The sequence below is a fragment of the Vombatus ursinus genome, unplaced genomic scaffold, assembly GCF_900497805.2.
Source record: "Vombatus ursinus unplaced genomic scaffold, bare-nosed wombat genome assembly UNPS02014847.1, whole genome shotgun sequence".
Classification (NCBI taxonomy): Eukaryota; Metazoa; Chordata; class Mammalia; order Diprotodontia; family Vombatidae; genus Vombatus; species Vombatus ursinus.
Genome location: NW_020954625.1, coordinates 2,773,242 through 2,800,604, shown reverse-complemented (window position 1 = coordinate 2,800,604; position 27,363 = coordinate 2,773,242). Strand labels below are relative to the sequence as shown.

The window sequence follows — 27,363 nt, the reverse complement described above, 5'->3', positions numbered from 1 at the left end:
ACCCCAGAGGAGAGAAAAGCAGTGGTCCTGAAAAAACGGCATGGCGGCAAACCTGTGTCTTGGGGAAATTACTTTGGCAGCTGTGTGCATGGTTTCTGAGTCGGCTTCCATCTCCAGCAATCTGGGTTTGCTCTTGTTTTCTTCTCACTTTTTTCTCATTGCGACTTTTCTTTAGCAAGAACAACTTGGGAATTTAAGTCAAATTGTTGGTCGTTCTGAGGGTCGTAGAGCTGGAAGTGGCTTTAGTGAGGATCAGTGCATCCTGCCCATACCTGAACAGGTTTGCCCTTGATGGGATCCCAGAAATGAATACAATCCTTACAGTAATAGGACGAGACAACTGGAGCTGTAATGGACCTCCGACGCCATCCAGTCCACTTACCTTTCCTAACCTCCCATTTTTGCACTTGAAGGTTTAAGTGATTTGCTCAAGGGTCATAGCAGGTAGCTTCAGAGGAGGTATTTGAACCCAGGACCTCTGGTCCCTCTCTGTTTCTGAGCACACTGTTTCTCTTAAGTAGCATGACCTTTTTTGGCTACCACACATACTATGGACTCATTTTTGGTTTATAGTCTTCCAGATCCTCTGTTGTCAGACAATGTACTGGCCAGAGCTACTCTGAGGTTGATGTTAGGGCCCAAGGGGGTGACTTTGCATTTAGCCCTATTTAGTTTTATCCTATTACATCTGCCCCAAATTCTGTCCTATCATCCAGTGTATTAACTAAGCCACCCTGTTCAGTATCACTAGGGAGTGTGAGGTTCCTTTCTCCAAGCCATTGATACATGTGTGAAATGTCTGAGAGCCAAGACAAGTCCACTGGGAACTCCTGCCATACAGGACAGAGAACCCTTAGTGGTTCCTCTTTCGAGTATCAAATATCAGATTGTCTGTTTGGCATTTCAGATCCTTCACAACCTGGCCCCTTCCTGCCTGTTTCCTCACCCCTTTGCCCCTCTGTGTCCTCTGGGATCTGGTCACACTACCTTCTTGTAGTACCAGGATTCAATTTTGGATTCTGACTCTGTTCCACCACCCCTCCCCCCCTTTTTTCAAAACTCTCCACCGTGGTATAGTTGGCTGAGTTCTAAAAATTCCCATCACTCTCAGTTGAACACAGTGTTTAAACTCCAGTAGTGTGCCTGATGATATGGTAACTACTCTTGCCTTTACATTCTGCTGTTTCCCTCCAAGGCCCTACTGGGTAACAGAAGAAATAAATATTAACCATTTCCCTAGTTAATATTACTTCCTTTTCCTACAAATGGAACAATAAAGGTGATGCATTATTTTGCTTTTTCTGCTCTATATTTACAAACTGAATATATGACAAGAAACATTTGTTTTCCTTTGACAGATATTCAAAAGCGTGTGAGTGCACCAGGTTTAGGAGAGATGCATATGTATGAAATTTTCCTTAAAAAAAAAGCAAAACCAGAAAACGCCAGCCTTGTTCAAGTTGCTAATGACTGGAGAGGGAACTTGTGCAGTTGCTTGTTTTGAACAGGTCAGTCAGGGCTGAGAAAAGGGCTGAACTTGGGCCCAAGAGACGCCAGGACTTGGGGACTGTGTGACCGTATCAGTGTCCTCACATGTCAAGTGGAGACAGCAGCATTCCCACTCCGTTTCTCCAGGGTTGCTGTAAGGAGGTACTTTGTCAACTTTAAAGAGCTTATATAAATGTTAGTTGTTAATAGTTGAAGCGGCAGCAGTGGCAGCTGGTGGTCGTTGGGAGAGGACAGGTAACAGAAAAGGGGGAGGAGACATTTGAAGGGGGTGAGTTAGGACTTAAATGAACACCCTGGAGCCAGCGTTAATGGGAGGGCAAGAGGATGTCCTCAGAGACAGTGGTGAATGAGAAAAGATGCTAGGCACTTGGGAAGAGGGCGCCCTTTCAGTGCCGGGAAGTTTGGGTCAAGGTTCAGTGGCTTTTGTTCTCATTAGGATGGTATGTTGACATCGAGCAGCTGTGCTGGTGGTGGCTGTCTCAGTGCATGTAGCAGGACTTGAGAATGGGCCTCCAAGGGTCCCCATCTTTCTTTGTCATTAGCTAACAGATGCTTACTTACCATAGTGTTTGTTCAGTGAGTCTTTCCGTCTCCTTACACTAACAAGAACAGCTTTCCATGCTGGTGTTTCTTGGTGTATAACTAATATTTGCTCTTGGCTAGACGTTGTTCCTTCTCTCTCTGCCCAGCCTATTAACATCCACTGGGCACGTCTATTCCTGTAGTTTTAAGCTATGGATCTTGACTCTAACTTGCCTCTCTTTGGACAAAATATTTTGAAACATTAAAAAGAAGCAGCTATAGACTTCAGAGCAGTTCTCAATTTGGTGTTAAAGTCTTGAATTTTCAAAGAAATATTGTCAGATGCATATAAGGGGTGTGGGTGTGAATGGGTGTGTGGGTGTATCTACAAATGCTTAGTATTAGGAATTTGTTCACTCCTATTTTAGAGTCAGAAGAGTGGGTTCCTTGTATCCTACAAGCCTTGTGGGTCCTCCCTTCTCTCTTCTTACCTGTCCACAGGATGAGGTCCAAATCTCATCCTGTGGGATTCCTGTTTGTGCTCTACACCTTGTTTTCACTCCATGACTAGCTGACCTTTCTTTCCTGTCTTTCACTGCCTCTTCTATTCTTTATGCCACTCCTCTGTTCCATACACACACATGGATCCTATGTAATACAGGAAGCATTTAATAGGAGCATTTCTGCTTCTGATTTGGATTCAGAAGACCTTGTTTCAAATCTCAGTTCTGTTGTTTAAGGCTCTTAGCATCTGTGGGCCTCAGTTTCTGCATCAATAAAACAAAGACTTTAGGCTTGGTGTCGTCTTACACCTTTGAAATTTTCTAGATGTTCTAATCCTAGTCAAGTTGTTTCATAAATGAGGAAAGGCATGGTAACTAATGAATAGTGTTCCATTCATTTGTTATTAAACATTTCAGAAATTTCTGTTAAAACAGTCTGATTCACCCTCTCAGAGAGATTGCTTGGATATTCCCACAGTTTGCATTTTTCCTCCCAATTCACAGATCATTAGGTTCAGATCCAGAACACACTTTAAAGGAAATAGGAACATTAATACAGAGCTGATATCACCTTAGAGTTCAGCCGCTGTAATCCCTTCATTTTATAGATGAAGAAGGTAAAGCCCAGAGTGGGACAGTGACTTCACAAGGTCACTTGTGCCCTCAATTCAGTGCTCTCTGCACTTTGCCATTATCTCGTATGACACATCTAAACTCAAGGAGCTAAATGACTTCTTGTAACCTGAAACACGTTTCCGGTCTACCTTTTCCTGTTCCCATCCATAGGCTGCCTCTGAGTTCCTACTTTATCAGCACATGGGTCATTTTGCTATTTCAGATGGTTCCTAAATTCATTACTAAAGCTAGGGAAAGCCAGTTGCATCCCCAGTGTTATCGCTGAAAAGCAGATGAAACAGTTGGGACAGCAATCATGCTCATTTTTCTTTCTCTCCCCTGCCCTTGGCTCCTCCCTCTCCAGAGCAAGCGAGAAGGCTGTGGTTTCCATCCTTTTCTTGTTCTTCCCTCATTGGGCAGCCAGCGTCATTGCTGGACGGCTTCCGTAACTTCACTTCTGCCGGGCTACTGGCCTTTGTTCTGCAGGGTGGCCCAGGCCAGATGGACACTATCTGAGGTAGCAGGAACTTTGGAGGCCACCAGTCCAGGTGGTCCCAGCACCATAGCTTCTGCTTGTAGACCTTCCATGAAGGAGAACCCAGTACTGTTAAGGCAGTCCGTTCCTTTGTGGGCTGGTTCTAATTGTTAGAAGCTTTCCCTTTCCTCAAGTCCAAGTCTGCCTCTCAATGAACACCACCCCGAATTCTGTGCCTAGTTTTGGCAGCTAGGTGGCAGAGAGGTTAGAGTTCTGGGGCTGGAATCAGGAAGACCTGAATTCAAATCTGGCCTCAGACACTTACTAGCCATGTGACCCTGGTTTAGCCTCTTAACCTCTGTCTTCCTCAGTGTTCTCAACTGTAAAATGGGGATGAGTTAACAGCACCTGCCTTGCAAGCTTGTGGTGAGAATCAAATGAGATAATATTTGTAAAGCACTTAGCACAGGGCCTGGCCCATAGTAGATATTATATAAATGCTTATTCCCTCCCTCCCTTCTTCCTTTGGATGAAACAGAACAAGTGTAATCCCTCATCCACCTGGGATACCTCCTGTCCCTCCCTCCATTGGAAGCTTCCCTAGCTCCTGCTTGCCCTTGCACACAGAGTGTTCTTCAGTTTTTTTGCCACCCTCGTGGCCCTCTTCTCTGTACTCTTCAAGTTGTTTCTGTTTTTCCTAAAACATGGTACCCAGAGCTGCCCAGGGCAGTTTCACCAAACCATTGCTTCCTAATTCTTAACACAGCCCTGGACAGAGTTATCTCTCATAGCTGTCACATCTTCCATGCCTTCCCAAAGCCATACTCTGTGTGTTGCCTCATCATGGCTTCGAGGTGTCCCTGGTTCTCTAAGACTACGCCGGCAGAACATCAGCTCTCATGTGCTTCTGAGGCTTCAAGGACAGTCCCAGCAAATGGACCAGCCCGGCTAAGTAGAAAGAGACTCACGACCAGGAGACTGGCCATTTGGTGGCCATGGCCACTGGTGGCAGATAGAGAACAGCCTTCCCCTTAGTCCTTCGCAGCCACTCCTTTGTGCATTTGCACTGGCAGTGGTAGAGGAGTGAGCACTTACATCCGTCACAACCCTGATGCACTGAGGAGGTGCCCAACCCCAACGAGCCTGAAGAAGGCCCTAGGCCTTTATCTCAGAGCAGTTGTGGTTGAGCATCCTGCATTTTTCAAATGACTTATTGTTATTAAACTTCAACTTAGGTGATTCAGCCTAGGAGTGTAAGCGGTAGTGTGCTGTCACAGATGGAAGTTGGCCTTGGTCACAAAGATGTGGGTTCCCATTCTGCCTCTGACACATCATGGCTGGGTACCCTGGGCATATCACTTCACATCCCAATCCTCTGGCAGCTCTCTGAGTCTAACTATTACAGCTAAGGTGGTCATTTAAATTAGTAGAAGGAGCTTCCTCACCTGGAGAGTTCTCTACATCGTTGAAGTTACCTGTCAGAGTCCCTGTCCTTCTCCTACTGATGTATTGGCTATCCCTACCACCTTTGTGTCAGATAAGCTTGCCATTAGAGCTTTCAGGTCACTGATAAAAGTAGTGACCCAAGCAAGGTCAAGGGCAGATCGCTGAGACAGATGCTACACTAGAGTTCTCCCTCCAAGTGGATATTAATGTCTACTTTGGGGGTCCTAGAATTCATTTAGCCACCCCAAATGCCCCTCTCTATCCCCTCATCAGGCTTGTATTTATCCATCTTTTTGACAGGTACATCATGGCACCTTTAATAGGCACCTTGAGGCCTTCTCCCAGGCTGTTAGTGCATTTACCGTGTCCAAAAAGCAAAGGAGATGACTTTGCCATAACCAGCTCCCTAGGCTAGCTTTTCCTTCATCTCATGTCTTGGCTTCATTAATGTGTTACAGAGTTTTGCCAGGAATAGAAATGGCACCCCCTTGTCTCTAGTTGACAGAATTCCTGCCCTTCCTTTCTTTGAGAAGTGACAGAACCAGCCATGTCTCAAAACCCTGACTCCCTGACTTCAAGGCTAATGTTTTTTCCCACTATTGAAGATGACCATCTTAGTGGAATGGCTTCTGGAAAATTCCAGAATCCACTTTTCCTTCTTATATTCTGCCATGAGAATATTCTAAGGCAGGTGAATTTATCTGAATTACTGCCCTGTGTTCACTTTTCAGACAACTACAAAAGCCAAAGAATGGGCTCTATGAAATGTGAACCTGCACTCTGACCCCTTGGGTGTGGCTTGAACAATGACTGATTAACAAAATAGTGAAGCCACTTCCTCCCATCAACAACCAAAGTATCTAAAAATGATCACAATGGCTGAATTATAGTGACAGTTCTGAATTCCTCCATTGTGTATTAGCGTTCTCTTATTGGACTTAGAAACCTTGTGCTCACTCTCTCTCCTCTTTCTTCCTCCCCCCCAATCCTTTCTCTCCCTCTCTTTCCTCCTCTTTCCTTCTCTCTCCTTCCCTCCCTCTCCCTCCCTCCCCACAAGCCATTTGGTCCATCCAGAAGCTGAATATTATAAATAATCTGCCATGTCATCCTAACTATATAATCTGACTAGCCGTTCTATTCAGGAAGTTTATTGATTGGTTCATTCATCTCCAAGAGAATATTTTCCTTTTTTAAAAAATCAGTCTTCCTATCCTGTCTCATTCTTCAGCTTGATACAGTGCAAGGTTTATGACATAATTATTTTATGAAATTGAATCATTTAGACTGAGGTTATCTTGAAACTCCAAAGTGAAGGGAAAGAAGATGATTTGAGAGATTTGGTAGAAGAATTTTTATTTATATCAAATTAAAAGTATTGATGGCGCAGTGGACTATTTGACTAAATACACATTCATCTGTTGACTGTTCTATTTAAGTAATCTTCAAACAAATAGAAAATCATCTCTATTTTTTAACAAGGAACCTATGACATTTAGTTTTGAAGACATTAAAAAAAAAACTTTAGGTGATTTCTTAATGCTTTTATAAGAGAGGCTTTTTTAGTGTCTCCTCCACTCCTGTTACAGTCATCTAGACATGAGGGCCTGCTCCGGGATGGTGGCAGTACCCCAGTGGAGAAGGGGGCAAGTACAGGCATACCTTGTTTGATTGCACTTCACAGATATTTCATTTTTTACAGATTGAAGGTTTGTGGCAACCCTGTGTTGAGCAAGTCTATTAGTGCCATTTTTTCAACAGCATGTGCTCAGATCATGTCTTTGTCACATTTTGGTAATTTTCACAATATTTCAGACTTTTTCATCATTATTATTATTATATCTGTTAGGTAATCGGTGATCTTTGATGTCACTAATGCCGTTGTTTTGGGGCACCAAGAACTGTGCCTATAGAAGGCGGCAAGCTTAATCAATAAATATATATGTTCTGACTACTACACCGACTGGCCATTCCCCATCTCTCTCCTTCTCCTCATATTCTTTGAGACACAACAATATTGAAATTAGGCCAGTTAGTAACCCTACAATGGCCTCCAAGTGTTCAGGTGAAAGGAAAAGTCAATCAATTCGGCAAACTTTAGTGTTGTCTTATTTTAAGAAATTGCCACAGCCACCCCAGCCTTCAGCAACCCCTACCCTGATCAGTCAGCTGCCATTAGCATTGAGGCAAGACCCTCCACCAGCAAAAATATTACAACTCACTGAAGGCTCAGGTAATGCTTAATACTTTATGGCAATAAAGTATTTTTAATTGAGGTATATACATTGTTTTTAGACATAATACTGTTAATAGACTACAATGTAGTATAAATATAACTTTTCTGTGCACTGGGAAACCAAAAAATTCATGTGACTTGCTTTATTGAGGTGGTCAGGAACTGACCTGCAGTATCTCTGAGGTCAGCCTGTACTAGAGATATTGGAAAGGTAGCATTGACAGGACTTGACAAATAGATCGGATATGTGGGGTGAGGACAAGTGAAGAGGTGAGATGACGCCAGGGTTGCAAGCTTGGATGACTGGGAAGATAGCGATGCCCTCAACAGTAATAGAGAAGTTTGGAAGAAGGGAGGGGAAAAGATAATGAGTTCTGTTTTGGACGTTCTGAGTTTAAGTTGTCTATTGGAATCCAGTTCACGATGTCCAATAGGCCATTGGTGATGCTGGACCTGAAGGTCAGAAGAGAGGTTAGAGCTGGATAAGTAGATTTGAGAATCATTTGCATAGTGATGATAATTGAATCCATGAGAGATGGTGTGATCATCAAGCAGCAAGATGGAGAAAAGAAGTTCAAGAATAGACCCATGATGAGGGGTGTGAGCTCGATGAAGGACCAGCAGAGCGAACTGAGAACACCAGCAGGAGAAGAGCCAGGAGAGCTGTGTCATGGCCAGGGAGAAGGAGGAGAGCGCCCACGAGAGGATGGTGATAGACAGTGTCGGAGATGACGGAGAGGTCAGGCAGGATGAGGACTGAGAAAAGGCCATTAAATGTTAATGATTAAACAGGTCGTGGAAGTCAGAAGCCAGAGGTTGTAAAGGAATGAGAGTGGAGGAAGTGGAGCCCTATTTTGTTCCTCTTTCTCAAAGAGTTTTACCACTGAAAGGGAAGAGAGATAGAGGCTTATGGCTAGAGGGGATGGTCCAATCAAATGAGAATTTTTTTAAAGGATGAGGAAAATATGGAAATATTTAGACAGCAGAAAAGCAGTCAGTGAACAGGGAGAGAATAGGCCTTCATAATTATAGTAGTTTGTCATTTTTTACTCCTTGCAGTTGAATTAGTTTTTCCTTTAAGTATTCATATGTTTTTCTGTTCAATGCATCTATATTAAATATTGATATTGATTCATTATCTCTGGAACCTTTACTCATATAATGGAGTTTCTCTGCTTGTTTCTTTTTTTCATGTTTTTTTATGCTTCAGCCTTGTCCGAAATTATGATTGCTACTCCTATTTCAAGTATTTCTTGTAAGCACATTATTGTTGGATTCAGCTTTCTGATCCATTCTTCTATGGGCTTCCATTATATTGGTGAGTTCACGTTCCCAGTTACGACTGTAAATTGTATATTTCCCTTGATCCTGTCTGCTTGAACTTTTTCCTCTCTTTGTCCTGTGTGCCCCACCCTGTACTGCCCTTTTTTTTCTTGGTGTTATGAAAATGATTTATTCATTCCACTAAACAGATTAACCACATGCCCTTTTTTGAAATATAAGTACACGGAAAAAATCTGTCATAAAATATTTGCTTCCACTGCGTAGTTTTCTCTGCTAGCAATGACATTAAATGACAATGCAGATTTGGAACAGATTAATTAAAAGTAGAATTGCTTTGCTTTCCACTTAATAACTGCAGAAGGTGCCCAGGGAGGAGTTTGCCTGACAACTTTGATCTCTAAATGACAAGATTTGTTGCTGCCCCTCCTCTCTCCCCCTTGCCCCACCCTGTTCAGGTTTTTCTTCCTGTCTTTACTTTCAATCCTCCCTTCACTGAAGGCTGTCCAACACAGGAATTAGCTTTGTTCATGTGTATTGGAATCCTCACCTATCCTATCCTGAAGCATCAGCCAGCTGTTCTCAAACTTCTGCTCTATGCTGGGGACTGTGCTAGGCACTGGGGGCGCAAAAGAGGCAAAGACAGCCTCCGCCCCCAGGAGCTTACAATTTAATGGGGGAAGACAACATACCAAAAATATATATACAAAGCAAGCCACATACAGGATGAATGGGAAGTAGTTAATAGAAGGAAGGTGCCAAAATTGAGTAGTTAGGTGGCACAATGGATGGAGCTTCAGGCCTGGAGTCAGGAAGACCTGAGTTCAAATCCAGCCTCAGACACTTACTAGCTGTGTGACCCTGGGCAAGTCACTTGATCCTTTTTGACTCAGTTTCCTCGTGTGTAAAATGAACTAGAGATAGAACTGGCAAGCCACTCTAGTATCTCTACCAAGAAAACCCCAGATGGGGTCATGAAGAGTTGGATATGACTGAAATGACTGAACAACAACAAGAGGAAGACTTCCTGTAAAAGATGGGATTTAAAGGAAGCCAGGGAGGTAAGTAGGGTGGAGTGGAAGAGTGTTCAAGGCATGGGGGACAGTCAGAGAGGATGCCCAGAACCAAGAGATAAGAGTGGGACGGCCAGGAGGGCACTGGCACGAGGTTGAAGAGTACATGTTGGGGAGTAAGGTGTAAGAAGATTGGGAAGATAGGAAGGAACTAGAATACAGGACTGTGAATGCCGGAAGATCCTGGAAGCAATAAGGAAGATTTGTTGCTGCCCCTCCTCTCTCCCCCTTGCCCCACCCTGTTCAGGTTTTTCCGCTGGAATACTCCTCCTCTTAAACCTCCTTCTCTCTTCTCCCTCTCTGGTTTTTTATTTCTCTGTTGAGTTTACTATATTTGTTCGCTCTGCGTGTGTGTGTGTGTGTGTGTGTGTTGGGGGATAGGGGGCTGTAATCTGCTTTCCTTCCTCTGGTTCAGGTGAGAGTGAGCAGTGCTTGGGATACCTGCCTTTCTCCAAGGTTTTCCTCATCCCCCCCATATACTTCTATTTGAGAGAGTAAGTTCCCTTCCCTGTTGAGTCCCCTAACTTTCCTTTTTCTTAAGACTAACAAAACATAAAAAAGTCACCCCCAGGCCCTGTGCCCATCTTGTTTAGCTTTATCTGTCATCCTTACAGATATTAGAGCTCTGAGAGGATACTTATTACTTCTCCATTAGTATTGAATCAGTTTGTCTAGTCTTGCCCATTTGATCAAATGATCTAACCTTTCTGTTTCACTTGTCTCCTCTAATTTTCATTTCAAAAACCTCGACTCATTTCTGACCTATTCATCAACAGTGCTTGGAAAGCCTTTATTTCATTAAAGATGCATTTTCCCCCCTGTAGGATTACACTCAGTTTTGGTTGTAAGTTCTTCTTTTTTCTTTTTGGAATATCATATTCCAGGTTCTTCTCATATTTGTGGCAGCCATCTGCCAAGTTTTGTGTGATTCTAACTGTAGCTTCTTGGTACTTGATTGAACTCTTTCATTTTGATTTTTTGCAACAGCTTTTCTTTAACCTGAAATCTCTTTATTTTCTCTGACATTCCCAGGAGTTTTTGTTTTGGGATTTCTTTCAGGGGTGACTGGTGAATTCTTGTTATTTTCCCGTTAGCCTCTGGCTCTAACTTCTTGAAATATGGTATCGGAGGCTTTTTTGGGGGGGTAATTTTCTGACAGTCCAGCGATTCTTAGATGATGGCTCCCTGACCTGTTTTCCCAAGAGTTGTTGTTCACAGACGCCTTATAAAACTGAGCACTGTTTTTCCCAAGGTGCTAGTTCTTCTTGCTCTTGGTTCTTCCGTCTTTCACTGTGTGTCTCTTGTCTTCATTTCTTGCAGCTCCTCTTTTCATCTTTGTGTCTGAGACATGCTTTTCCTTCCATCTCTGCATGGACTTGTATATTTATTCTCTTCCTCTCATTCCAAGGCATTTCTTGATTGTGTTTCACAGTTTTGTTTTGTTTTGTTTTTTTAATTCATAATTTAGCCTCACTTTCTGGATTAGGGGTTTGTGCTTGAATCGAGCTCTGCTCCCACAGGTTTGCCTGCTGGATCCGGAGGTTGGTGGCTGTGTCTGAGCCTTTTCTTTGGAAGGAATTGTCTGGCCTTGTGTCCTGCCGAGATTCAGGCCCAGGCTCCCTGGAGCCATTGCTGCAGATGGGGGAGGAGGCCTCTGGGCAGCCTCCACCACACTGGGTACTGGTCTGGCCCTGGCCCCTGCTATGAAATGGGGCTGGTTTGCCCTTTGCCTTCCTGCTCCCTTAGCCTGTCTGCATTCCACAGGGTTCTGGCAGTCCGTGCAGCCTTCAATCGATGGAGGTGTTTATGGTTGAATCTTTTGGGTTGACTTTATGATAGTTCCTGCTGGTGCCCTTTAGAGTTGGGGTGTTTGTTAGGGAATTGGGTCCCCATGTGCTACCACCTTCCCATAGCCCAGTAATAAGTAATAGGTAATTACATAGGTAATCTTGCCCAGTGACCCTGACAGTAATACTATGTTACCTCACTGTTATCTATTTTAGATTATAAGCTCTGAGTATGGTAGTCTACTTAACTCCTTCATTTCTGTCAAGAATACCAAACCGCTACATCTCATTTTGATTTGGGAAATTAAAAAAAAAATATCCCCCATATAAATACCTAATGGACAGAACATGCTAGGTAGTAATTTACATAACCAAGACCTGTGCTTCTAGTGGCCCGTCATGTCAGTGTGACCCCTTAATTGGAAACGCTAACAGACTCTTGGGCCGCTTGGCAAGTGAAGTTGAGGAGGTAATTGCCTCCCTGGACTGCCTCGGGCAATGCCATCTCCATAACTCCTACTTAGGAAAGCTGTGGACAAATTGTCGTCCTCAGGGATTGACAGGCTGGTGCATCCCAGAGGAGTGGATCAGGATGGTGAGCAGTTCAGTATCAAGCCCCTCTAGACTCAGGCAGGAAAAAACTGGAGGTAGAGAGAAGACTTGGATGGCAGGGAGGGGGTGGAGAAGATAGAAATTGAACCTTCTTTGTGTGGTCTCAGAGAAACCAGTGGGTAGAAACTGGAGAAAAGCAGGTTTTGTCTCCATCCCAGGAAAAACCTCCTAACAGTTAGAGCCATCTATTAAAAGAGTGAGATGTGGTGAGCTTCCCATCCCTGGAGGTAATCAGATGAAGTCTGCAAATGCCCATTTCTCAGGCATGTTGGACCCTGCCATTCCCACCCTCTTCCCCTTGTGTCTGAGGGCAAGCATTTGTTGGTTCTTGGTTACTGTAGAGTGTGGTGACCTCCAAAGAGTTGAAGTGACCCAAAGACTGGTCAGAACCAGCCTTCTCTGTCCCATGCCCTGGCAGAGAGAGTGGAAGGAATCAGTTCAAAGCATGACCTGATTTCTTTGTAGAGGAAAGAAAGCCCACTCCCCAGCTGTATGGAGGGTTCTCCGACCAGTTTTTCAGAGGTAACAGTTGTCCCTGTGATCAGTCATTCTTACATTGTTTTCTGTGTCACCTTCTGCGGCTCGGCTATGTCCTACAGACTGTGTGTCTTACATCTTTTCTAGTCCTTTGCTCCCTTTCCCAGTGTTTATATGTGTCCACATATATAATTCTGATATTTGCAAAGGGCACTCTTAAGCTCTTCAAATAGAAACTGAATGTTTTCACACTTGGAAAAATACCAGAATAAATCATTTTAAAAGTCTCATCGCAACACCTAAAAATCAGACGGAATAGTAGACAATGAGCAGCTTGAATTTTTAAAGAGTAATTCCTGTCAGACTAATCTAATTTTCTATGAAAAAGTGATAGCCCTGCTATACAAGGAGGAGATGATATATATTGTCGTCTAATGTGGTTTTAGCAGGCTTTTGATCCATATGATTTCCTCTCACACTCTCCTTCCATAAAATGAATGGCTAATGATTTACCAAAATGCCTTTGTGAGCAAATGCATCTACTACAAATGCCCCTAAGAATAGTTTGGGGGAATTTCACAAGTCAGCACCATTACAAAAAGGCTCGTCAGCATTATGTACAATATACAATATGTCTGGGAGTCTTTGCTCGCTAAAAACATAATTCATCCTTTAAACGGGCTAAGCAAATTCTCCCTCACCATTCTATCCTTTTTTTTTTTCTTTAAAGAATGTTGCTTAATTTCATATTAGCTGTGCACCGTCTTTGCTTTGAAACTTTTCAAATAACTAGTTTGGTCTTGCTGAGGAAGGAAACCCAATTAGATATATCTGAATTTTCCAAAAATGTTTTGTTTTCATTTTGCTTCTCCAGAAAGGATCACAAAGCCAGGCTGGGGCAAAATCTCACACCTGCCTGAGTTTTCCTTTTAGGGGCTCTTTCAGAGCAGAAGTGTTTCATCTCCAGGGGATTCTGGTGACTACAGGCCCGTCAGGGATTAAAACAAGAATTCCCTCAAGTCCAGAGCTGATTGTTGGGTGCTCCCTTCTGCTATTTTAATCCACTGTGAGAGCTGAGCTCTTACAAGTTTCAGAGGTCCCCTTGTCCAGACAAACTGACCTGAGCTCTTGATCCTTGTTGCAATGAGCTGGCTGTGATGGGAACTGATGGATACAGTCATTCAGAAAGTGGTTTGGGGCTGACCTTCTCTGGCATAGAAAATTGGGCCCTTGCTAGGACTCCGCCCCATTCCCACCAAGGGCTTTCTAACAGTCACTCCTAAGGGGAGTTCCTCCCAAGGGGAATTCTCGTGAGGAGCACGTGTCACATTTGAGTCTCATCTGCTGGGTTGATGACTTGGAGATAACTCAGGGACTTGGACCAAGCCAGTGAAAACATTTTGTATGGCACAAAGTGTCTTGACGGCTTTGTGAATGGAGGAGGCCTTCTCCAGCAGGCCTGCTGGGCTGATGGTCCATCCTCTGCCCACACTAGACCCAGGCGGGGTGGGGGAGGAGAGAGAGAACTCCCTAGTTCACAAAATCACTCATTCCGTCTTTGGGATACTCTGTAATTCACGCAAAATCACAAAATCTTGTGAATAATTTGGTAGGGCTTTTCTTTTTTTAATGTTCCAATGTGCAATTAATAATAAATCTTCATGCATATTGACCCTTCTTTCTCTTCCATCCTCCAGTTAAAGCATTTTTGAGCTGGAAAGAAGGCTCCTGGTCCCCAGCCCCTACAATGTGACTCTTCAGGCTACTTACTGTTTCCCAAGTGGACACCTGCTCTGGTTCGAGGTAGTCACAGAAAGCAATTAAAAGGTAAGAAAATTGGCTTTTACCGGCTGTTTCAGTGCCGCCTGAGCCGGCCTTCCCTCCCAAGGGACTGGCAGCATCAACTCTGCTAGATGGAATTCCTCTCCAGAAAGATTCTTCCTTGTGTTATGGAATAGAAAGGAAAACTAGGTTCATAAAATGAGTTAGAATGTGTCAACAGAGTAGAGAGAATGATGACCTCCTGCTGCTATTTAAATTCTGCAGCAAAGCAGGAGTGCTTATTTTCAGAAGAGATGACATGGAAACCATGGCACCTTTGTTCTCTTATGACTTTATTATCCCAAAAGGGTAGATTGAATAAGACATTTGTTGATGTTGGTTCAGAAAAGTGACAGGTGTGCAAACTACCTTTTCTGACCCTCTGCACTTTTGCCTGGTGGCATAGACCTTGAGTCCATCTTTCTTCCAATTATCTTCTAGACAAGGGAAGGCAGCCAGGGATGCTCGCCATTAGGGGTGGGTTTTCTGGGTCTTGTGGTCATTATTTCAAAACCTGGAGTCAGCAGGGATCATACAGTCATCACAGTTGCCTGTATCTGTATTTTAAAGTTGGGGAAACTGAGGGAAGTGATTTTCCAAGGTTATGCAGCTAAGTTGTTGAGCTAGAATACGAATCCAGGCCTCGTGGCTCCAAGGTCAGGGCACCTTCCAGTAAACCGGAAGGATCATTGTGTTGTCTCCAAGCAGATTAGGCAATCGTGGTCCTAGTCTCTTCTCCCTGCCCTAGTCCTCCTCTGTGCACAGACCTTGAGAAACAGTGGAAGTTAGCATAAAGGGTTAGCCATGAAGCCGTCTTGGCAGCATGCCTTCTTGTGAGGAAAGTGATCGTCCCCTTTCTTTCTCCTTGCCTTCCCTCTATTGTTTCATGTTGCAGTCAGTCTCTCTCTCTCTCTCTCACCCCCTAACTCAGTCATTAGAGATGTGACTCCTGTAGGACTTGTATTTTTCTACATTAATTGAGTTTTGTTTGGGTTTAAAGAATGAGTTTGTGTCAAATTTGGGTTTTAGAAAAGTTTAATACATTTAGCCAAGAAAAAGCTTTATGTGATATATTTTATCCATACTCTATTGTCTCTTAGGGAATAGACTTTAAAAAGCAGCAAAATGTCAGTTGAATACTAGGCTCATTTAATGATGTTAGGATTAATTCTTCAAATCTAGAAATCAGGGAGTGACATTGGCAACAGACTTTTGAAAGCAGCTTAAAGCCAAATATCTAGTTTACTTACTGAAGGATGGCAACTTTGGGCTTCCTGGTTAGAAATGAGAACTGGTGCCTCATCTTTCCAGAATCTGGTCTTTTATTCTGACCTGAAAGTAATTCTCATCCATATCTTCCCTTAGAAGAATGTGTTGATGTGTTTAAACTTTCTCATGGAGTATTTTGCACCGAGACTGCCTCAGTGTCTCAGGAGAGCTGCTAGGGTTTCTGGGGTTTTCTTTGCCATGTGCTCATGAGGTCGCCTGCGTGAAGGCGAGTAGATCACTTGTGTGCGGTTTCTTTGCCACGCTGTTAATGACACTCACCAGAGCCTGGAACGATGGAATCATTGGGATGTGAGCTGCCAGTGAAGAAGGTGTACACCTCACAACTGACTTTACAAGGCCTTTCTTTTTTCAGTCCTTTGACCAAAACGAAAGTCCGGCCACACAGGACATTTTCCTTGTTAAGCCAAGAGGGCTGTAGGCCAAAGGCAAAGGCAGAACCTTTGTCCACTAGGTTATGGCAAGGAAGACTGGACTTTCTCTTCTTCTTGTGAAGCAAGTATGCCTCATTGTTTCTGCTGACGCATGCGGCAAATCTCAGTAGGAGCTCAAACTGTCAGATCACTGCTGCATTGCCTGCGCCCTAAATAAACTCAGTGTTCAGCTCTGGGACTGAAATCCTTTGAGATGGCTGTTCACACCTTGATAATTTTGTACATCAGTTCTTTATGACTGATCTGGTGATCAGAATACACAGGGCACATTTCCTCCCTTTGCCATCTTTACCATCATCCTCTGATGTACGTGTCTATTCCAAAACACATCTGAAAATGTTACAGATTTCACTCAAGACCTTCTCTGACGCCTTCTAGTGGTATAGAAATGACCCAAGGTTCTTCAAGGCCTTGAATCACAGTACATGGTATTACAGGGTCCCCTAGGCTCAGTTGTCTTCAAGGATCAACCTAGCAATGGGCTGTTCTCTAAGAGAAGAGAAGGTCAGAGGAGCTCATTATTAGCTCGATTACAGAATTATGAGTCTTTTTGTCCATAGCAATTTTGAAAAACCATATACTGACTCACAGAAAGGTTATTAATGATCACCGTTGGTGAAGGAGTGCTCCCCCCACCCCAGTGAAATAACTGTCCTTAACATATTGGTAAGTGGAGCCCAGGCATCACAGGCTTTAGGGTTGGAAGGAAGAGAATTGGGTTCAGATTTGGAAGAGTCTGTAGAGACCCTCTATCTAATCCCTTCCATTCGCAGATGAGGAAACTGAGGCCCTGAGTGATGAATAAATGGCCCGTGGTCACAGAGGTGGCAAGTAGGAAAGCAGGGAGCTTCCTAGGCTCCGGCCCCTGACTTCATGGTCAGGCAGGGGTCATTCCGTGGCATCCCACTGCTTCTTAGCAGTGTAGTCTGTAGTCTGGTGTGGTCAAAATGTAAAAAAAACCTTAGAAAACATTTTAAGTATTCAGAATATTTTGGGTCCACAGTATTTCATCATCTTGCATATCATGAAGTTTCGGAGTTTAATAAAAATAGACTCTGCCACGAAGATCTCTCTTTTGAGTGCTTCATTCTCCTGCTAAGGAAGGTCTGTGCAGTAACGCTGAAAAGGCTCCACCTCCTCCTCCTTGTGTCCTCCACAAGGACAAAATGTGTTTCAAAATTGAATTCTCCCTCCTCGGTCCTCCTCCACATCCCCACAATTCATCTCAGAGGACTGTGACTAGTAAGCCATGCTTTACTAATAAATGAGGCCTGATAAATGGCCCTGTCTCCTGATTTTTTTACAGTTCATTGTTTCCCATTCTTGCATAATGGCATGGCTTTAAATGGTAACTCCATCTCTGGAATTTGTCTACAACAAATGGATTTGTCATTAAATGATGGCAAAGATGCAAATAAAAACTTAGTTTGCTATTTAAATTCAGGATTACATTAAGCCTCCTCTTTAGACTTCTGTGTCCAGGTTATCTCTATTCAGCAGAATGAGCAGACAAATGAATCTCAGACAGGAGTCTTATCAAAATTCAATTCAATTTTGGACTTGTGGCGATGTGTCTGGGAACTTCCAGGTTGATGATCATGATCCTTCCATGGCTGCTGGCTGTTCTTTGCTTTTTTTTTTTTTTAAACAATAATTTATTGATAACTTGTTTTTGTTTTTTGTTTTTGTTTTTTTTTAAGCTAGGCAATGGGGTTAAGTGACTTGCCATGGGTCACACAGCTAGTAATTGTTATGTGTCTGAGATCAGATTTGAACTCAGGTCCTCCTGAATCCAGGGCTGGTACTGTATCCATTGCACCACCTAGCTGCCTCCCCCCCTTTTTTTTTAACTTTTAGGCAATTGGGGTTAAGTGACTTGCCCAGGATCACACAGCTAGTAAGGGTCGAGTGTTTGGTCTGAGGCCGGATTTGAACTCAGGTCCTCCTGACTTCAGGGCCTGTGCTCTATCCACTGTGCCACCTAGCTGCCCCTTTGATAATTTGTTTTTACAAAATCTTCATTTCCTGTGCCATCCTTCTCCCTTTTTCCTGTTCATTGCTTTGTATGCTATAGTTTTGCCTCTAAAGTGCCCTGATTTTTTGCCTTTTGCCTGTCCTCTCTCAGATACTATAGGGAAAAGAACGGTGGTCTTTTAGGCAGAAGACCTGGGGCCAGGCAAGCGTGGACACAGCAGGTTTTGTTTATTCTCTCTGCTTTCACTGCAGATTTTGCCCTGCCTGAGTTCCATCTGCAGCCTGAGAAACGCCCTCCATTCAGAAGTCTGCTCACACTCACTGTGCATGCGGTAATTAGGTGCTGCTGGTCCTTCGCCGTGGATTGGATAATTAGATTTAGTACAGGCTGCAAAGATACAGGAAGGCAATGGGAAACAGAGGATAGAGAGCTAGACTTTTAACTGGAAAGATCTGGGTTCAAATCCGTCCTCCAACACTAGCTCTGTTACCCTGGACAATTAAATTTCCTCATTTGCAAAATGGGAATAATCATATCACTAGCTTCACAGGGTTGTTGTGAGGATCAAGACATAAAGTGTCATAGGTACTTTAATCTTAAGGAGTTGTATGCATATCAGTTATTATTAGTATTAATTTAAGTGCATATTTTACAGGGCACCACAAAATCCTGTCCCAGTGTCTCATTGGGGTGTGGAGATGACCCTGATTTCTCAAAGACTGATCACAGAGTGCAAGTCATGGCAAAGTCTCCCATACTAGGACGGCTTCAAGCACCACATTGGCCACAGCCTAAGGGGTTATTTCAGGGAGTCTGAAGAGGCCCTTTCGTCTTAGGCTAGCCACTTGGGGATGGATTCTTTGTTGAGGACAACCGATGAAATATATGCACACACACACAGACATACACACACACACACGCACGCACCACACACATATATACACACACACACTTCTACCACTGTTTTTCCACCTTCCATTAACATGATGCTGGTGTCCAGGTGGCAGAACAAAGGGCAGAGGGGGCTAAGAATCCTATAGCTTTGGGACCTTTTCTAAACTGACTTAACTCTTGATACTCTGAGCATGAGATGTGTGACCAGTATCTGCTGCAGGAACTGATTTGTGGCAGTCTTGACATTTTTCACTAGAAATGAAACCATAAGCAAGAAGGAAGCTGTAGCCGTATGGAAGGATGGCTCACAGGTTGTCCAGGGGGTAGAAAGGAAAGTTGGCAGAGCTGGTTCTTTCATGTGTCCTGGAGGCATCAAAATAACCTCATTTCATGGGGCATGTGGTCATCTCCTATTCTAGGGCTTAGGGTATTTGCATAAAAGGCGACCGGGGAAGCAACTGCAGCTTCTGTGCCACTCTCTGTTGCAGAGGTAGAGAAATTTTATGAACTCCATCAGACCTTCTAACTTAAGTTAACATGGACTTCAATAGTTACTGGCTTCTGTGCAAAGGTAGAAATAGAAGGATGTTAAGAAATACATTGGGAAAAACCAATTAGGAATAAGGAATTAAGCTAAAGATCGTAGCCTATAGAAGCCTTACTTCTCTGGGTTATGAAGATGTTCTTCAAGGAAAGAATCAGAAAAGGCTAAAGGACAAGGAATGCTACCTAAAATGTGATTTAAAAAAAAAAAAACCAAGTATTTAAGGCAAGAGAAGAGTCGTTACTGATATGGGCATCGTCCCTGAATGAGCTGATTCTGCACACTCAGATGACCACCATGTTTGAGCAAAACTAGTACAAAGTGAGAAAAAGGAATAAGAATGAGAAAAGGGGTGAGAGTGACTGGACCTGGATGTCATCAATGTTGAATTCCCAGTAAGGAAACTCCCTCTACCAAGGGAAATTGGCATCTTACAGTCATAGGATTATCTGGGGACCTGAGATATCCAGTGATGTGCCCAGGGTCACACAGCGAAGCTGGGTTAGAGGTAAGAACCATGGGAATGTTTTACTGAGTGTGACGCCAGCTGGGCAGGTCACAGAAGTTCTCAGAGCCTCATTGTTCTAATTCACAAAGTGGAGATAAAAATGCTTACACCGCTAAGTTCCCAGGGGGATTTTTTGGTTTTTATTTGTAAACCACAAATCAGTATGTGTGAGCTGCCCTCAAGAGTATTACCTTTTCTAAAGTGAGTTTGTGTGTATGTGTGTGAGAAAGACAGACAGTGCAAGCTTGTGTGCGTGTGACTCAAAAGTAGCTTTCACAAGCATGCTCAGAAGACATGACGGTGACTTCTTACTAGAGTCTATGAATTAGAAAAAGGTAAAACCAACTTATGATTTTTTTTTTAAACCATAATTTAATAGACGAGGAGACTCATTACTGATATGGGCATCCTCCTTAAACAAACTGATTCTGCACACTCAGACCAGTTGCTGCATTTTCCAAAGCCAGGCTCCAGATAAAAGCTGCCCTAGTTACCAGCATCTGGGCTCCTATTTCAGGGTTTCAGATCACAGTGTCAGAGAGCAGAATAGGTAGCTTTGCACCCCCCATCTGGCGGTGTTTGCAGGGCCATGTGAGCCATGTGGTCCATACCGCTTCCTGCCAAGCTTCACGACACGTTGTTGTATCTGTGGTGGTCACTCCTTCCACCAGAGCAGGTCTCCTCCTCCTGTATACTTTTCCTTGCCTTTCTGTACCTCCTCCACAGAGGGTCTCCTGAGTGCCCGGGAGGTGGTTTCTTCTGTTCCTCTCACTCTTTCAAGGTTAATGAAGCAGATTCTTGAATAGCCTCCCCGCTTTCTTCTCTGATTATATTTGTCCTTCATGATGCCTTTCCCACTAAGGTGACGTGATCACAGTGTTCTCAGTTGACTTGTCGTGCATCTTTCAAAGTGCCCAACTTCTCTTCCTACGCACGCTGATCCTCATCACCTGAGCCGCCCCCTGCTCTCTCATGTGGCACTACAGTGACCCAGAGTTCTGAACCTGATGCTCGTGGGGCACCACCTCTGACTTCACATTAAAGCTTGGCATCTATCTGCTTGTGTGTCTGTCGTCTGAGGAATAACTTCGCTAAATTAAAGAGACATGTTACCTGAAAACGGTCTATAAGGTAACAAGTGTTATCACCCTCCAACACCATGAAGATGGTCTAGACAGCTGTCAAGATGCTGTCATCTCTGTAAGTGGAGGGAGGAACCCACAACGTTGTCATCGTGAATCACTGGAAGTATTAACATAGGTTGATTCTGAACAACCTAGTTACTGTTAGTGTTTCTGTATTTCTCTAATTTTTCCCCTCCATTAGGGAGTGCATAAATACAGTGCAAGGAACAACCAATTTAAGCAAGGTTTTTATTCCAAAAGTTCTTTTGTTAATTTTTTTTTATACTTAAAATACACTTTTCCACAGAAACAGTGCTGTAAGTAGTGGTTATGGTACTAGTCTAGATCCTCCAGATAAGATGAGCCACAGAGACCCTCCACCCTATAGGGATTCTGCTCCCTAGCCTTCCTCCTCCCAAGAGAACTGAGATATAGCCCTTCCCATGGAAAGGGAAAGTTAGGAGTCAGGAATAGGCTGAAAACCCTAATGGATAGCCAGCCAGTAGCAAGGCCCCACCATTCATTGTCTATACCAGTGGTTTTCAGCATTTTGTTCCATGAACCATTTTAGCAAAAAAAAAAAAAAAAGGTATTGTGAACCCCAGATTTAATGTAGTACTCGTAATATTCTACTAAATTTATTCACTTAGTGCTTACCATAACTAAAATAATACATTTTACCCTAAAATTTCCAAATTAAAATTTACATTATGTAATTGCAATAATAAGATGTAAAATTTTATTCTATTTACAATCATGAAAATTCTAAATATAACATTTTAGAACTCCAGTTACAAAAATTTTATGTGAGACATTTCTGTAACAATTAAGAGGTAATCCAACACGACCTCATTTGCTTATTATCTGTAAGACTTCATATTCGATGTCTTTGTGTTACAATTTTTGTTGAGTACAAATAACAATTTATTAAAATAAGCTTGATCTTGGAAGATATTCAACAATTTCATAATCATATATGAACTTAATTTTGATGGTGGACTTTATTTTTATCTGAACAAAAGTTTGCAATATTTGGCTCCATACCAGACAGTGTTAAATCTGGTCCTGCGTCAAGTTTATTCCTGTATTTTTATTAAAACAAGAATAAAGTGAAAATGCTCACTCACACAAATATATAGTGGAAAATGGTAGAAGGATTTTGTAAGCTCTGTTGCTGAAAGGTGGAAATTCATTAAAAAAAATTTAGCCACTCAATGAATCAATAAAAACAAATAGCTACTTACAATATAAAATAATTTCTTTTTTATTGGCTAATGACAAGTGATATATTAAATGATAAATGTACTTAAACTTCAGTTGTATTTTGTTTTTGATGTTGTTATTGTTGTTAAAAGAGTTTATACATAGACTAACCTTTGTAGGGAAGGAATCTCTCCAGACATGACTCTTTTCTCTTCCACCATTAGCACACCAGAGCAATGCTCTCACAGAAACTACTAGATGACTGACCAGCTTACTGAAGAATTGTAACATAAGCAGAGGATAAGTTGAAATGAGAAAACAGCCTTAACATGGCAGTGAGAGTTTGTTTTTGCAGACTGTTTGTGACTGTCCATGTTGGTTTCAAGGTGATTTTTAATGGAGGTGCCAAGGGTTCATGGTACTACAAGTGACATTGACCACGTGTTTACACAGCTGAGGAAGCAGGATTTCAGGTTACAGAGGGGAATGAGGCAGATACTCTGGTGCAGTGCACAGAATGCAAGTGAGGGTATGTGCATGTATCTAAGTACCCTTCAGGAATTGGATTGTGTTGTAATGACACAAATCCTTGTGGCACTTTGGAAACAATTTGATAACAGGTTAAAAAAACTACAAAAATATGTTGCAGTCAGAGTTTTATGTAATCACTGCCTGAAAACCAAAATCATGTTGTTCACATGATCTTTACAGTTTAAATTTGGTGCAGAAAGGGAGAGGGATGAGGGAATACTCATTTTTATTCCAATAGTATACAACAGTCATAATATTTATAAGTTTTTGTAACAAAATATGATGCTACCAACATTCCTCTGCTCATTGTTAGAGAAGAAATATATATTTGTAACATAATTGGGCATTTATTTAACTGCTTTGTTCAGTCTTTCAGCTGTGTCCAGCTGTTCATGACCACGTGGACCACACTGTCCATGGGGTTTTTTTGTTAAAGATACATACTGGATTTTTTTGCCATTTACTTCTAGTAAGTGTCTGAAATCAGATTTGAACTCAGGTCTTCCTGCCTCTAGGCCCAGCACTCTATCAGCTGAGCCACCTAGCTGCTTCCTATATAGATGTTAAGTGACTTGCCCAAGATCACAGAGTTACTGCATGTCTGTGTTCAGATTTGAACTCAGGTCTTCCTGACTCTAGGCCCAGAACTCTATCCATTGAGCCATCTAGCTGCTCTATTTAATGGCTTAAGACACCAGTGAAGAATTTTCTAGCATGAACCTGTTGGACCGTCACCATGAACACCCAAAGAGTTTGTAAAGCACTAACGGGAAACACTGGACTGTACCACTGTTTAGCTACCCAGCCATGAGAATCTCTGCTATTGGGACATAAAAAGGAGCGAGGAGCTAGGGCAGCACCGTTGAAGGTGGCAGTGAGCTAATACATGGCTGCCCACTCCCTGGGCAGTGATTCTTCTGCTTCAGCAGAGAGTTATATGTTTGATTAGGGTTCCTTTTTTGGGAATCAATACTAACTTATTTGATGTGGGATGAGGGAGACCTGAGTTCAAATTTGGCCTCAGACACTTATTAGCAGTGTGACCCTGGACAAGTCACCCCTGTTTGTCTCACTTTCCTCATCTGTAAAATGAGCTGGAGAAGGAAATGGCAAACCACTCCAGTATCTCTGCCAAGAGAACCCCAAATGGGGCCTTGAAGAGTCAGACATGATTGAAAGTACTGAACAGCAACGAGGCCCTTGGATTCTCAAGTATTTTTTTAAAAGTTACCTACTCTTATAAGTTAACCAGAATGAAGACCTGCTAAAACAGGTCAGATGTGTTTATTTCAGCAGGAGGAAAGATCATCATCTTGTCCATCCATCCCTCTTTAGTTTGCAACTAGCCATTCATAAGAAAAAGAGGAATTTTGTGCTAAAGGAGAGAGTCCTTGACTCGGCATTACGGAACCCAGGCTGTCACCAAAGCTCTTCTTCCGTTTTCAGGTGAAGAGTCTGGGCCAGCTGTGTCTTCCATTCCCTGACCTGACTTTGAAAGGTGGAAGGCCTAAGCTCATATCTTACCTCTGGTGCATCCTGGCAGTGTCCCTGGGCAAGGAACTTAACCTTTCTCTGCCCCGGAAACTCTCTTAACAATAGAAATTACAAATGAGATGCCAGTCTGCATTTGAGGAAGGAGTTTCCACACCACACGTGCTGCACAAGGATGAAATTACAAGTCTAGACCAAGAAACACAATCATACCGTAGCTAGTGCCAAGACAAGTGATCAGGGTTGAGATGCTAATCTCCTTCAATATAGACTGTGTATACACTCAGGAGTCCTGGGGGACGTTTTCCCCTAGAATATGCAAATATTTGTGGGATATCTCATTGATTTGTAGTCTATCTTAGAATTCATTTTAATTTTCCTTGATTATTTAGTTGTGTATTTATTGGATACAACAAACTTCTTCTGTTCTGGTTTTGTTTGGATAATTTGGTCAAATAGGACATTTTTTACTTCGCACTGTCAACTCTTTAAATACATATGGATTCTCCATCTTTCTGTTTGCTCTTGCTCAGAGAAATGTCTGAATCATTTTTCAACACGTATTTATTTCTCTCTTCTCTCACTGGTTGCTTAGGAGAATTTGTTGTCTTTTTTTCTAAGTACCAGTATTTATGCAGCCTGTGATATTAGTTTTCATTATCTAAGACCACAGCTATGAAAGTACTAAGTTAGCTGAATTATTTTAGTATATTTCAAGAAGGTGAAACATTCCACAGTAGTTCGTTTTCCCAGATAAATATTCAGTTGTGCCTTGCTTTAGGCATAACCAATATATGAAAATCTGGGTTCACAAACCAAATAAATGAGGTTGTGATTATTTGCTTTGCATATAAATTCATCATTGGATTATGCTGAATAGTGAGCCCCTGCAGTGCTTGGTTTATGAAATAAATTTGCCATCTACTCTTCCAGAAACATTTATCATGTGAGGTGAGTCCTGCCTTTGGTTCACTTCAGTGTCTTCACCTGGAGAGGCAGCTGTGGTGTAGTGGGAGGACCAGAGGTCTTAGAGACAGCAGAAGTAGGCCCAGGGGTGGAGGCAGCAACAGAGATTGGAGCAGGGTGAAGAGAAAGAGCAAGGGTGGGAAGAGGGTTAGTGTGTCTGGCTTAACTAGTGAACTGTAGGGTCACGACTCTAGAGGAAGGAATGGGAGGCCAGAGCAGGGGAGAGCACCTCAGGAAAGATAGAGGCGGCCTGGCAGGCCTAGAGAGGAGGAGAAAGAGGTGTAGAATTGAGGCGGGGGAAGAAAGGCACTGCGCTTTCAGAGCTCTGAGTCATGAAAGTCAAACAGTTAGGGGCAATGATGAAATCAGGGAAGTTGACTGTCCTTTGTTTGACTGGAGCTACAGGCGGGTCTGGCTGGGAGCAGGGGAGGCAGCCTGGAATTCTGAGTTTCAGTGATGAGAAGAGAAGTGATTTCGCTGGCTCTCAAGGACTGCTTCCCTAAGGTTCTGCCCCCACACAGCCAATCAGTTTCCAAGTCTCAGTCATTTGATCCCCCAGATCTCTCAGTTCCTTCCTCTTCCAGTCCTATCTCTGGTTCAGTCCCTTACCACTTCTCATCTGGATTATTGTGATAGCCTCCTAATTTGGTCTCTTTACCACAAGTTTCTTCCCTTGCTAATCCTAGAAGATGCAAATATTTGTGGAATAGCTCATTGACTTAGAGTCTGTTTTAGAAAATTTTTGTGAGGCCTGACCCACATGTGCTGGCACGATGTTATTCTTAAATCCACAGATCTGATGATGTCACTCCCCTTCTCTGTAAACTCCAGTAGCTCACTGCTACCTGAGGCCATCCCTCATGCCTCGAATGCACTTACTTGCTCTCTCCTTACCTCCATCTCAGAGAATCCCTCTTGTTTTAAGACAAAGCTCAGGAGCTTTCTTCTGCATGAAGCGTCTGCAAAGAGGGGAGGAGACCTGGCTTCAGATCTTGCTTCAGGCATTTCCTAGCTGGATGACCCTGGCCAAGTCTCAGGGATAAAGAGTAGCCCCTGCCTCCCAGAGTTGGGAGGATCCAGTGACATAAGAGATGGAGGGGCTCTGCAAGCCTTAGAGCTCTGTCAGAATGCTAACTGAAGATCTGCTCCTGTTCCCACTCCCAGAGCACCTCGGGCTGCATTGTATTTATTCACTTTACATTAATGCTCTATGTGTATGTTTTCTGTGCACTTGTCTTCCTCCTCATAATGTGAGCTTCTTGCAAGTTGGAATTGTTTCATTCTTCGTACTCGTCACCTCTTTTCTTCTCTACCAGAGATGGGCAGACTACTATCCTGCAGTCCAGCAGCACCGGCTACCTTGCTGCCCCTCCCATAGCACATTCCGTTTCCCCAGCTTCCTGCGTCCTCCCTGGCTCTGCCATGTATCTGGAATTCCCTCCCTTCTTATCCCTGCCTCGGAGCCTCCTTGGCTTCCTTCAAGGCTCCACTAACATCCCCACTTCTGCAGGAAGCCTTCTCTTGCCTCCCTTAGTCTCAGTACCTTCCTTCTGAGGACGTCTCCAACTGCTCCTGCCCACGCTTGTTTGTTTACAACGGTTTGTGTGTTGTCTCCCCTGTTTGGAGACAGACCGCTGGAGAGCTGGGACTGGATTTGGCTTTTCTTTGTATCCCTGTGTTTATCACTGTGCCTGGCACACAGTAGGTATCTAAACAGTGCCAGTTGGCTGACAGTTGTGTCCTCAGAGGCCAGCACAGTGCCTGGTGCTTGGGGAGCATTTGATGAGCACGTCGTAGTCAATTGACTGAAGAACAAGCCCCTCTACTTATAAAGTCCTTCACAACTTCATTTCAACTTGCTTTTCCGACCTGCTTAACCTTCTTGTTTTAGCTGGACCAGTGGCCTGGCTGTTCTTCACATGTGACGTTGCATCTTGTGGCTCTGCCTTTGCCCCAGCCTTCCTCTAGCTTGGCATGCTTTCCCTCCTGACGTGGCGTGGAATTCCACACACACACACACACACACACACACACACACACACACACACACAC

General features: G+C 43.2%; 1 protein-coding gene across 5 annotated transcripts in view; it reads left to right on the top strand.

The window, feature by feature from the left end:
* The window catches only part of PEAK1 (pseudopodium enriched atypical kinase 1), a 278,957-nt gene that overhangs the window by 57,543 nt on the left and 194,051 nt on the right, over positions 1-27,363 (top strand). For all 5 annotated transcript variants that reach the window (XM_027840539.1, XM_027840535.1, XM_027840537.1 and 2 more), the window contains exon 3: positions 14,231-14,360. The gene's annotated coding sequence lies outside the window, so the exon portion shown is untranslated. The remainder of the gene's footprint in view (positions 1-14,230; positions 14,361-27,363) is intronic.